At 48.8% G+C, this 12,259-nt stretch overlaps 2 long non-coding RNA genes across 2 annotated transcripts; one reads left to right on the forward strand and one right to left on the reverse strand.

The window, feature by feature from the left end:
- The first annotated feature begins 3,076 nt into the window (after positions 1-3,076).
- LOC125756491 (uncharacterized) lies at positions 3,077-5,190 on the forward strand. The gene is made up of 3 exons (XR_007414546.1): positions 3,077-3,210; positions 3,279-3,689; positions 5,009-5,190. It is a non-coding gene; the product is annotated as an uncharacterized LOC125756491 (long non-coding RNA).
- Positions 5,075-6,550, reverse strand: LOC125756492 (uncharacterized). Its single transcript, XR_007414547.1, has 3 exons — positions 6,510-6,550; positions 5,988-6,060; positions 5,075-5,195 (listed from the first exon to the last, which is right to left on the reverse strand). It is a non-coding gene; the product is annotated as an uncharacterized LOC125756492 (long non-coding RNA).
- Between the last annotated feature and the right edge of the window lie 5,709 nt (positions 6,551-12,259).

The raw sequence follows: 12,259 nt of genomic DNA on the forward strand, positions 1-12,259 counted from the left end.
AGAACGCCTTTGTCACGCCCGACGGCTTGTACAAATTCAACGTCATGCCATTTGGGCTGTGTAATGCGCCCACCACCTTTGAGCGCATGATGGATACCGTTCTGCGCAACCTGAAATGGCACACATGCTTGTGCTACCTCGACGACGTCGTTGTTTTCGCTCCGGACTTTTCCACGCATCTTTAACGCCTGGGGCATGTTTTAACACGTTTGAGCAACGCCGGTCTGCAATTGAATCTAAAGAAGTGCCGATTTGCAGCACGGCAGCTGAGAATACTCGGTTACGTCGTGTCCAAGGACCGTATTCTTCCCGATCCAGCCAAGCTTCGAGCCGTGACCGAGTTCCCCAAACCTACGTCCGTCAAAGAACTGCGCAGTTTCGTAGGACTGTATTCCTACTTTCGGCGTTTCATTCGAAACTTCGCGACTACCATATAGCCGCTGACGAAGCTCCTCGGAAATAACGGGCCCCTCAGTTCGTGGTTGTCAGAGTGCGACGACGCTTTCGCGAAGCTCCGTCGTTTGTTGACGTCGCCTCCCATACTACGCTACTGCGACCCAACGGCCCCTACAGAGGTACACACAGACGCCAGCGGTGTTGGCCTTGGCGCTGTCCTTGCGCAGCGCAAACCAGGGTTCCCCGAATATCTCGTGGCATACGCAAGCCGTACGCTTACTAGAGCCGAGACCAATTACACCGTCACCGAAAAGGAATGCCTGGCGATCATCTGGGCCCTTACGAAGTTCCGACCTTATTTGTATGGTCGCCCATTTGATGTCATCACCGACCACCATGCACTATGCTGGTCTTCGTCATTGCAGGATCCATCAGGCCGCCTCGCCCGCTGGGCACTTCGCCTAGAGTACTACGATATACGCGTGCTGTACCGCAACGGACGCCAGCATGCTGACACCGACGCACTCTCGCGCTTCCCCTTGCCTGACGACAATACCCACAGCCCACCTACTCACAATGCCGTCCGAGTGCCGTATTCTCTTGCACCAGCGTTATGTAGTTACGCGAGATCGGATACAAAACAGTTAGCTGCCAGCCTCACTTCGTGTAACACTACAATTTGTTGCTATCTTCCAGATATCTAAAACACGCTTCATGTGTTATAATCTTTTCGTGCTCAGATATCATTTGATCTAAGATATTGGAGTATTGAGAATAATGAAGAATTAAACTTGGAATTTCGGAGAATCGGGAAATTACGAACAACTCCGATAAACGCCGAATTTTCGCCAACAAAGTACCCTCAGAATTTCAAGAAAAATAAACTCCGAAAACATGGAGCCCTAAGTATAGTATAGCAGTGAGAAAGAGTGATGAGGAGGAGGGTAGAGCGCATAGCATAGCCACGTGCAGTAAAGTATAACGAGAGGTGGGAATGGGCAGTGTGGATGAGGGGGGCATAGCATAGCCATGTGTAGTACAGTGGAGAGAAGCGATGGAGGGTGAAGCATCCATGTGTAGTATATTAAGCAGGCGGGCATGGGAAGTGAGGGCAAGGGGGCGATCGGAGATCTCTGTTCTGCGCCGTTCGTTCGCGTTCGTTCTGATGATCGCACGCGATTGGCTGAAGCCGGACAACTCACGCCACTCTAAGGGGCGTGGCCATTTCTTTTTTTTCTTGATGTTTTCTTTTTTGGTGACGTCATGCCGCGTCATAACGAGCACGTCGTCTGCTAAAAGTCTCTCGAGCGAACAATGGCGTCGCACGGCATGTATTTCGAGTGATGCGGCGGTTGCGGCTGCCGCAACAGCTGATTTTGAGAAAATGGCGCTTGCAACCGTGCTTCCTTGCTACGTTGGCGTTTCTCGAAGCAGATGCAGAATGGTAGGAAGTGCGAAATGCGTTTGAAGAGATGAGCGAGTGTGAATTCCGGCGTCGCTTTCGTTTCTCGAAACGTACGGTACGTTGGTTGTGCGACGAACTCGACCCCGTCATCGGGTGCCAACGAGCCAGTGGGATTTCAAGAGAGCGGAAGGTGTTGTCTGCGCTGAGATTTTTTGCCAGCGGATGCTTCCAGCGAGCTGTCGGCAGCGAGTAATTCATCGGCCTGTCGCAGTCGTCCGTCAGCGAAACCATCCACGAGGTGGCACACGCCATTACTGTCGTTGGCGGGCAGAAACGGTGGGTGGCCTTTCCCGAGACCACGGACGCGAAGGAGCGAACAAAGGCGGCGTTCGCTCGGCTCGGGCGGATTCCCGTTGTGGTCGGGTGCGTGGATGGTACGCTCATCGCAATCCCGAAGCCCCATGGCCTGAGCTCCGCGGACACGACGCATTACATGTCGGGGAAGGGACTCTACGCATTCAACACCACGATCGTGAGTATTATCCATGCATTGTATGCGTAGCGAATTGTTTCATTTATATCGCTTAAACTTTCCGCTTTACTGAGGCTGTTGCAACTGAGTATAGTGGGAGCGGTATTTTAGATCTATCCAGAACGGGAATTGGATCGTTTCAGGGCACTTCGCTTAGGATAAGCGATGAAATCATGTGACGCGGAGTACACTTTGGTTCAGCGGCCTGCACAGTGCACAATATTACCGTTGCTCGTTCGCCATGTGTACCCGAAGCTTGATTCTCGATTTGTATTTGTTGAGATTAGCGCTCCCAGAATGTGCCGTAGTATGCCCTTATTGTTCATTGTCGTGATGGACGTTACATGGATCATTATATAGATGGATGAATAAACTTTACTTCGGTCCCTCGGAACGCGCCCGAGCATGTACATACATTAAATTGCGCATTGTTTCATAACCCTTTTTTCAGTCGAAGTTTTTCGTGTTGTAGATATTTTGTGATACATTGCCTTAAACATACAGCAGTAATTTGGTTAAAAGGCTTTGGTGGCTGGAAGATGGGTTGTTCCAAGCAGTAAACATGCAGACTACCCTTTGACACTGCATTGTCCTCGTGTTAGAACTTATGGTACAAGTCCTACCCTGTCGATGATTTGTTCATAACTATGTTTCAACAGTCAGTAACAGTGCAGACAGATGTAGTTACATTAACATAATACGCACCATTGTACCCAAGGTCATTTATGGGTACAATTTTGACTGAATTGAATTCTGCAGACATGTGATGCCGACCTCTGGATGTCAGTCCATGTTTCCTGGGGTCATGTCATGACTCGTGGGTATGGCGGGGGAGCCCTCTCCGTCAGCACCTGGAAGCAAAACTTCGGCTTGCTTGGTAAGTGCTGTCAATGCTTGCCACATTCAAGACGTTATCACTACAGCTGTCATGCCGCCCTCGTGCAGGAGACTCCAGCTATACATTAGAACCGTGACTCCTGACACCAGTGCCCGGACGCCCAGCTCGTGGCACCCCTGATAACCACTACAACAAGGCCCACACCGCCATGCGCAATGTTGTGGAGTGGTGCAACGCTGTAAGCTTGTGCAGAGCTGCACAAGCATCATTGCTGCTTGTGCAGCTCTGCACGACATTGCGTTGGCGGCACATAAGCCTGTTCTCGAAGGGGACGATGACGACACAGACGATGCTGAGCTGCTGCCAGCAGCAGCTGAGCTACCACCACCACCACCACAACGGGAGCCAGCAGCAGCGCAACCGTGTAGTGAACCTGTTTCGAGAACCACCGGGCCTGCATGCTTGAGCATCTGCGCAGAGTACGCCGCCGCCTGCAACGACCTCGGCAGCATTGTGTGGTGCGTGTTTGTCTTTGTTCATTGTGTTTGTCACTGGCATAAACAAAAGGCTGTTTTTTTTACTACACTTCAAATGTTTGCTGCACATATCAACGAAACAGCATTCTCCTATCAATGAATAACCCCCTTGAATAGGTTGGCAAAAAATGTGAAGCTCACCCTTACTCACTCGTGAAATATATTTTGCTCTTGGGGCTCACTCAGACTCACCAAAATTTTCCTCAAGCGGATTCACTCGGACTCAGGCTCACTAAAATGTTTTCACCCGGAATCGAACTCACCAATGTATTACTCACCCGGACTCACAGCTCGATCTGAATCTGAGTGAATCGACTCATGAGTGAGTTTGCCGACCTATGCCCCTTGTCACACAATGCCATGCTGATGACATACTTCGACCAGGTTGTAAAATATGGTGCTTCACACTAAGCACAAGTGAGAGCTCACCTGTGAATGGCACATGGCGCCATTCGGAGCCAAAGTGGTAACCTGAAAAGGCTGTTGAATCAGCACAGCAACATGCGCTAGCTTTAGTGCAACAAGGATCGTGCTTTTAAATGAGGTGAACAACAAGGGTGGTGTAAGAAGTGAAATTTTATTACAAGTATCGCGAGCAATGCACATAAAAAGCAAAGTAAATAAATATCCCTTAAATTTAATGCCAAGGAAAAGAATATAAAAGTAGCTTCCTTTTATAATATACAAATGGAGTTACTACAAAGTGCCTGCTGCTCCTCTGCAGCAACACACGCGTCTCGCAGCACGAAAGTCATTGTATTACATGAAAACAAGGCACAGTCGAACCGGTATTAATCGAACTCGCTAAAAAAATGCAAGTTGTTGGTTGCTGATATGTCTTCCTCTATTATTGATTTCTGTTTGTACCCAATCCTATTGCCTAAACACTTCTAAGCAACAGAACACGTATTCGTCAACTATTTTTTGGTCTTGCAATATTTCAAAATTGTTGTGCAACCTAGACCGTTCACAAACGCATTTCTTTTTTTCTAGGATGTGTAAAAATCGATAGAAAACGTACAGTGTGCCACAATATTCTACACGTATACACTATAAACATAAAGATACACTACAGTGCACTATGTGCATATACTACAAAATTGCTGAATGCATGACTGCTGAATTGCTGAATGCATGTACAATGAAACAGCACATCAGTGCTTCTGATATGCAGAAAAAGAAAATTAACTGAGAAAAAATTGCAGGGCACCATTGAAGCAAGCAAGCGTATCATAGCTCGTGATGTGAACAAAAATAAATCTGCATGTATGTACAACTAGTCTTTACAAATCACTGTGCAGGTGGCTTCCGCTGCAATGAGGGCCCGGGCGAGGGTACCAACGCCTTGCAATTCGTGGACCACGTCACTGAGAAGTTGAACCTGGCGCAGCTTTCCAATGATGCCTGGCCCTGCCGCCTGGTGTTTGCGGCTAGTAACTCCAGCGCCTCGGCCTGCCGGTTGCCCCCATCTCGCAGCTGCGGCATGAGCTGGAAACCAAGAAATGTGTTGCCATTATCATCTATAAATTTCCTGCTACCGACTCTTCGCTGGAAGCTTCTGTTCGTGAAGAGTTTCAGTGTGTGCAACAATTTCCTCTGTGTTGAAAATCCACTGGCCCAATGGCATCCATGAATGGTGCTTGGTTCACCGCACAACCAACGCACTTCGTTTGGAAAGACCAAAGCGGTGCCGGAATTCATTTTCGCTCATCTCATCAAACGCATCTCACACCTCTAACCACCTCTGCATGAGAAGCAACCAAACAGCCCTTTTCAGGGCTACACAATCGTTTGCCCGGCTTTACGCGATGACTGACACAATCTCCTTCCGAAACCCTAGCTGCTGCAGTATGCAAAACATACAGCAAGCAGGTGTAACACAGGTGCAAACATGTGCATTTGTGTATGATGGCTATGTGAAGAAGTTATATAACGAGCTTGCTTTTTGAACAGTATATTTAGCAATAGCACATTTTCTGTTTCACTTTTGAAGCAACTGACAAAATAGGGAAACATTTCAAGATGTTGAACATTTTTGCAATGCTACCTTTTTTCTACATTTCACCATAACTGCAAGGCAGGACACCTGTTTATTCCATCTGACAGTTATGCATACAACTAACTAGCTCCTGCAACCGTTTGCCAAATTTTTTTCGTGCAGCTTTTTGTCTTTATGCCCACAGATGTCATCTCTTCACAACCATATGCCTGCACGCATGAGCATCACCTGTGAGCATGTAACACCATCTACAGTTAATCAAAAACATCAGCGAAACTTACGAGTTGGGGCACGGGGAAGATCCTGGGCCACATCCTCTTCAGCCACACCAGCAGCAGCTGGAGCAGGGCTCACCTGTTATAGTAAGAAGTTTCTTGATTGACACACTGAGTGCAATAAGAAGTATGGAGTGGAAGTGGACAATAGCAATGTTTTTTTAGAATGTTTCAACAGCGGCATGCTATGACACAGACTTCGGAGAGAGGGGTGGAGGGGGGGCAAGCCTACTGGCTACGCACCTCACTCGACTCGAGGGTCTGAGAAATGGGTTGTAAAACGTAGGGTGCTCTAATGAGCTTCGAAATATAGTTCGCGGCTGTTCTTTCGTCATCACCGCAAATGTGGCTGTTTCGCATTCTGTTCTGGGCGGTGCAACGTGTTAGCACCTCAGCTAACGCGGCGGCCGGGTGATCCACTCGATATTGTTTGAAAAAGTAAAACTAACAGCGTGTAATGGCTCGAAGCAAATGAGCCCACTTGTTCGCATCATACAAGTAACAATGATATTCTAAGCCAGTGCTTACCGATTCAGACCACCCGAACTCTGGGCCTCGCACACTCGTCTGTGTCGAGCACGACACGGCCGCGGTAATCCGAAATCTGGCCGCCTCGGGTGCCGCTGTAAAGCACAAGCGGGACGTGTAAGATGACCGACCACAATACAATTGTGCTCGCACTCACCTCTGCTGCCCTCGGAGTTTGGCAAGACCCTGCTGCGAATAGTAGCGCTCATTCCTCCATTGGGCCTGCCACTGGGCTCTGGTGTTACGCGCAGGGAATTCTTCGTTCAAAAGCGCTACTAGCTCCTGCCACATGTCGTCCCGGTCCTCCCTTGTGAACGACGGCTCCAGCAGGCACGACAGCGTCGCGATCTTTCACAAAAGGCAGCAGAAGCTCCTTTTCACGATCCGACACCCGAGAACCAACGCAGACGTTGCGATGGGACGACATTTTGAAACTGCCTCAGCCGCTACTTTTCTCTTTTTTTTTCGCGTGCGCGACACCATCTAGCGACGACGTCAAAAAAAACTAACATTATTAAATATCATTACTCAAAGCTGTTGCTGTTTGAAAGAGCGTTTGAGCTTGAGAAGCAAAAACAATAATTTTCTGTAAAGTAATTATATTTATTAAATGTCGAGAAACGCTTCACGGTCCCCGTGCCGACGTCACAGGATGCGCGTCTACTTCCGGAAAGCTTTCCGCTTCACGATTGGCTGTCCTCTTCCTCTCGGCGGTTCTAGGCGGGAGAGCTGCGCCTCCTCTCACTTTTGTGGCGTAGGCACTGCAGAACGAACGCGAACGAACAGAGATCTCCGATCGCCCCCCAAGCCAGTTGCATGCTGCGAGCTTCGCGTCCGGGCCTTCAGGTGTCGCCCCCATCGAAACGACGACAGCGCACCGCCGGCAGCGGTAATCGAAACGCCATCTAAGCCTTTTTTTCGCCGATTTTATTTGTAAGACTTCATATCAATACGCATAAAAAATCGTTTCTCATTTAATTTTAGGCTGTCAGAAGCGTGTATAGCGCGAAAGCTAAAAAGATTCGAAAGTGACGCACTTCTGGTGGCAGCCAAGTGGCAGCGCGAGCCAGAAAACAAACAGTCTGTACAGTCACGCCGCACTGGTGGGCGTGAAAGGGACGCGGATGTGTTTTATATCAGTTATAGACAGTTTGCTGAATACTGCGAACGAAGTAGTGCGACATCTTGAGCTGCAGAAGTGCAGGGACTTTAGCGGTGTACCTTTCTTATACCAGCGAAGACTTCGTGCAGTCCGATGTATTTATCATCCAACGCTGGACAGCTTCTGTGCTCCGGACATCTGTGGTGGGGCTATGCGTAGTACGTACCTTCTTTGCATATAAACGCTTATGCATGCATGTTGTTCACTGGTATACATGCTAAAATACTACTTACATGTCCTTCATTTTGTGTAATCATCGATACAGTCGCAATAAAATCATTTATTGGAGCAAGTTTGAGGGATCAGCGTTGTCAGTTCGATCGGCCTGTATGCGGCAGCACTACCCTAATAAAGTAAGTATGCAAGATACTTGTGAGTTTCTAATGAGTAATTGACTACAGTGTACGTTATGGAAACGATAGAAATTCAAGGAGGTTGGAGAGGGGGCTGCCGGAGCGAGCGGTGGACAGCGGCGACGCAAAGCAGACGACGACAGCATCGTCTGCTATGCGGAACGCCAGCCGCCATATCAAAGCGCCCTTGTGCGTTTGAAACATATTTCATTTTATACACAGCTATAAATTCAACTAATATTCGTAGTTCTTAAAACTAAATTGTATGTGAAAGATGATAAAAGCTTTGTCTGTTGAGAGCAAGATAACATTTTTAATTCTTTTTACAACTACCGTTAGAATCCAGACGGCGTCACCATCGTGTCCAAATTTTCGTCCCCATTGGCTCTATGGGCATGTCACTCCCTTGGTGAGGGTGCGGAGGACCATAGAGTTTCCTAAAATTAACTTTGTAGGAAACTCTATGCGGAGGACCACTGATCTCCGCTAGGTTAATGGAGGTCAGTGCGGAGGACTGATGTGAGGGTATAGCAAGGGGTGGGAAGGAGCAGAGATGTAAGAGTGCGGAGGAAGGGAGGGCATTTGATAGCAGTGAGGCAAAGGAAAGGCGGGGAGATTAACCAGGTTGTGCCGGGTTTGTCACCCCACACGGGGGAGGGGGATAAAAAGAAAGCAAGGAGCAAAAGAGACAAGGTTCACCGCGCGCACCCAGACAGTCACAGGCGATAGCCGTGTGTAGCTAGTATACCAGGTGAGGAGAGAGGGCACCACAAATCCCGCTATGGCCGCCGAGCAGGCTGGAACGTCAGTGCTTGCCTGCCCGTGAAGGCCACTTAAGGACAGGCGAATCGCTACTCCACATGTTTAGGTACAGCGCACTTCCTACAGCTTTCCCGCATATATTAGGGGCGTAGCTCCTCTTAGTCTAACCTTGTCACGTCTCCGTTGTCCGGCGTATCTCCCGGCAGCCGGCAGTAAACGGCAGTATCTGACCGGTGGTGGTGGTGGTGGTGTGCGGCGTGACCACCCTTACTGCGCATGCGCATACCCTCTCCACACACCTCCTCTCCACTCCCCTCACCATTCCCCATGTCCTCTACCCCTCTCCCCTTTCCCTCTCTACTCACCCTCTCCCATACCCCTCTCCACTTCCCCTCCCCCTTTCCCTCTCCCATAACCAGTCTTAAAAATGGAGGGGGCGTGCACACATGAAGGCTCCCTAAAGACAATGCGCTGTGACAGTACGTGATATGTATCACCCTCTCCTCTCCTACGCTTCCCCCTCTTTCTCCTCTCCTACGGTCCCCCCCACCCCCTATCTTGCCTCGCGGCGCAGCGGCGCCGACGCAGGCAGCGTCGCGAGGCAGCGTCGCGGCAGCGTCTTGATTGAAAAAACCGACCGCTCGCACTGCACAACCGTTCACTGACCACCCCGTATATATAGGCACTGGATTTTGACCTCCAAGGTAGTGCGTGTGTGCGATTTCTCCTGTGCGTGTTTAAACAATGAAAATTCACAGCGTACATGTAAATTTAAAGTGAGCTGCAAGTCGTCATAACTCTCATCGAACTTTTAGTATAAACGCGCCCGATCTCACGTCGGTGATGATGTACTGGGCAGAATTCACGGAAGATTCACGGTTTACCGATGAACCTCCGCAGCTTCGCCCACTCATCATCATTCACTCCGTGGATATGCTGTGATTTTTTTTGAGGCTGTAATTGCAATCGTAGTAACATGTCTGTTCTCAAGTGCTTCAGCGACGAGGCCGGCGCGTCATGAACTGAACGAGGCTCACCTCGTACGTTCACGTACACGGACTGGACGACACTAAATTGATACTTGTAGCAAGGACATCAACTTGTTTTTGTTTTGTTTTGTTTTTTGCAAAATCAAGCACTAAAATTATTGCGAGAAAAACGTTAAACCAAGCAACAGGGAAAATCGGGCCGGCGCTTTCGTTGGCATGCGGCGAGTGTGCACCGATCTGATATGCTGGGCGAAATCATCACATGATCTAAAGGAATCTCCCGGGAACCTAATAATGCAAGCATAATTTTTCGTCAAGATCACGATGTAATGCACCACCTTTAATTTTCGGACGCTCAAACCCCGAGCTAAGTAGCGCCACTTGATCACCGCTTTCGGTGTGTGTGTACAGCGAGCACGGGCACGCTTGGCCATCGCACTCGTAAAGCGTTTTTAAACGCGTTACTTGGCAATAGGTTGGCAAAAACGCGCCCGTCCAAAAAATCCTCGCCTGGGAAACACGTGACCTCTACAATTTTTAAATGAGACTCGCAATCGCTAAGTAGATTGCAATCTGTAAACGGGGGTTCGCAATTACTAGGCACTTACGCAGAATCACAACGAAATCTTTCAAACAATTTGCGTACCAAAAAGTGGCGATCTTCGCAGCAATACTGCGTGGCCCATCCACCTGTTACGTTGCTCGAAAAAGAAATTTCGCTCCTTTCTCCGTTTGCATATAGGGCATGTTATCACAGCCGGTGCGCTATCGATGAGCTTTGTTGTGTGGAAAGCGTACATCCGTGCGCCCTCAAGCGAATGATTTCGAAAAAATAAAACAGTTGCTAAAAAGGGCTCGTCCTTGCGTCGCTCTTCAAGATACAATTGTGCCCACAGAAACAAACCCACGTACCTGTGACTAAGCATTGTTTAAGGAGGTATACATGTTGTGCCTATTGATTATGGTGGTTTTTTTCGGTATACGCTTACGCACTGAAGAGACTGGCTGTTAGCGCCGCCTCCGCTCGCCTCGTTCGTTTATCGCCTAAGAGTAACTGCGTCTGCTGTTCAGAGAAAATGTCGATATCTACAGCAATATGAATATAAGAGTTGGTCCACTTTGTGGCCAAGGGAAAGAATGCCCCGCTTTCCCGCAGCCAGTGATCATTCACTCTGTCGACAGATACGCCGTTCTGAGGGCACTTTTCCTGGCCCTTTTCGCTCTTGGCGCCGAGGCGGGTACGGATGGCCTGTCAGAGGAGGCTGCGTCGGTGCTCTTGGGGCTTCGGCTTCTGGGTACCGTTCAGAAGTTCATCCTTGGAAATATGGGCCTTACTTGTTTTCAGCAGTTTTGTCAATAGTCTGCATGAAAAAGAACAACAGACTGTCGCAATCTTGTGGGGCTCGTTTCTAGCGATTCTGTTCCTTTCGAGCCGCCGCAATAATAATTTAGCAATGTCTGTAAGAAAAGCAAGTCAGTTTTAAACCGCGTGCCTTATTCATTACTATACTGTAGCGCGCGCACACAGGTAATTCATGGTCTGACTCACAGGAGATAAAGAGTGTTGCCAGAATCCACCGTCTTGGGAAAAAACCTGACAGAATACTCGTAATAGTTTATTTCCAAGGTTTTCTAGAAAGACAAGCTGTCATGCGAAAAGCTCAAACGCTCAACATATTGTGGCGGTGGAGAAAACGAGGAAGCTGGCTCAGATTAGAGGAAGACGACGCCCCTTACAGCGGGCACCAGCTATATTTATTGAAAATACACCAACTCTGTGGCCGCTTTCTTCGTGCAACATTTTGGTGGACGTGCCAGTGCTGAACTTGGCAGCGATGGCACACCCACCGTCAACGTCCGCGCCAGCGGTCTTCCTCACCCAACCACGGGATCGTGGGCCATTTTGTGGCACGGATACGACTGACGTCGAGGAGTGGCTGACACTGTACGAGAGAGTGAGTGACAGCTGCAGGTGGAACCCGACCCTCATGCTAACGAACCTGATATTTTATCTTAAGGGCAATGGTATGACACGTATAAATCTCACCTAACGAGCTGGGATGTCTGTAAATAGATAATGTGGGATGTCTGTAAATAGATAAGGTTTGGCAGACTGGTCGGTCGTCAGCTGGCCGCAAAGAAAGAGCTAGCGGGCCGCCCTCAGACGCCAACACAGTCGTATGTCGTCTACATACAAGATGTGCTGTTTCTCTGCCGCAAAGCTGACGACAGCATGACCGAGGCAGATAAGATCGGGCACATATTAAGAGGTATTGCCTTTAACCTCCTAATGTGCAAAGATTGCTCTACGGTGGACGAAATGATCAAGGCGTGTCGGCGCTTCGAACAGGCAAAGGGCCGTAGAGTTGCTCAAGAACATAACAAGGCTAGCAATGCTAGAACCGGGTTAAAATGAACGAACAACGTCTAAAGTATTATATATAACAGAAATAACAAAGAAGTAATCGCAATAGTTCACTTAAA

Source organism: Rhipicephalus sanguineus, unplaced genomic scaffold (assembly GCF_013339695.2).
Source record: "Rhipicephalus sanguineus isolate Rsan-2018 unplaced genomic scaffold, BIME_Rsan_1.4 Seq10492, whole genome shotgun sequence".
Lineage (NCBI taxonomy): Eukaryota > Metazoa > Arthropoda > Arachnida > Ixodida > Ixodidae > Rhipicephalus > Rhipicephalus sanguineus.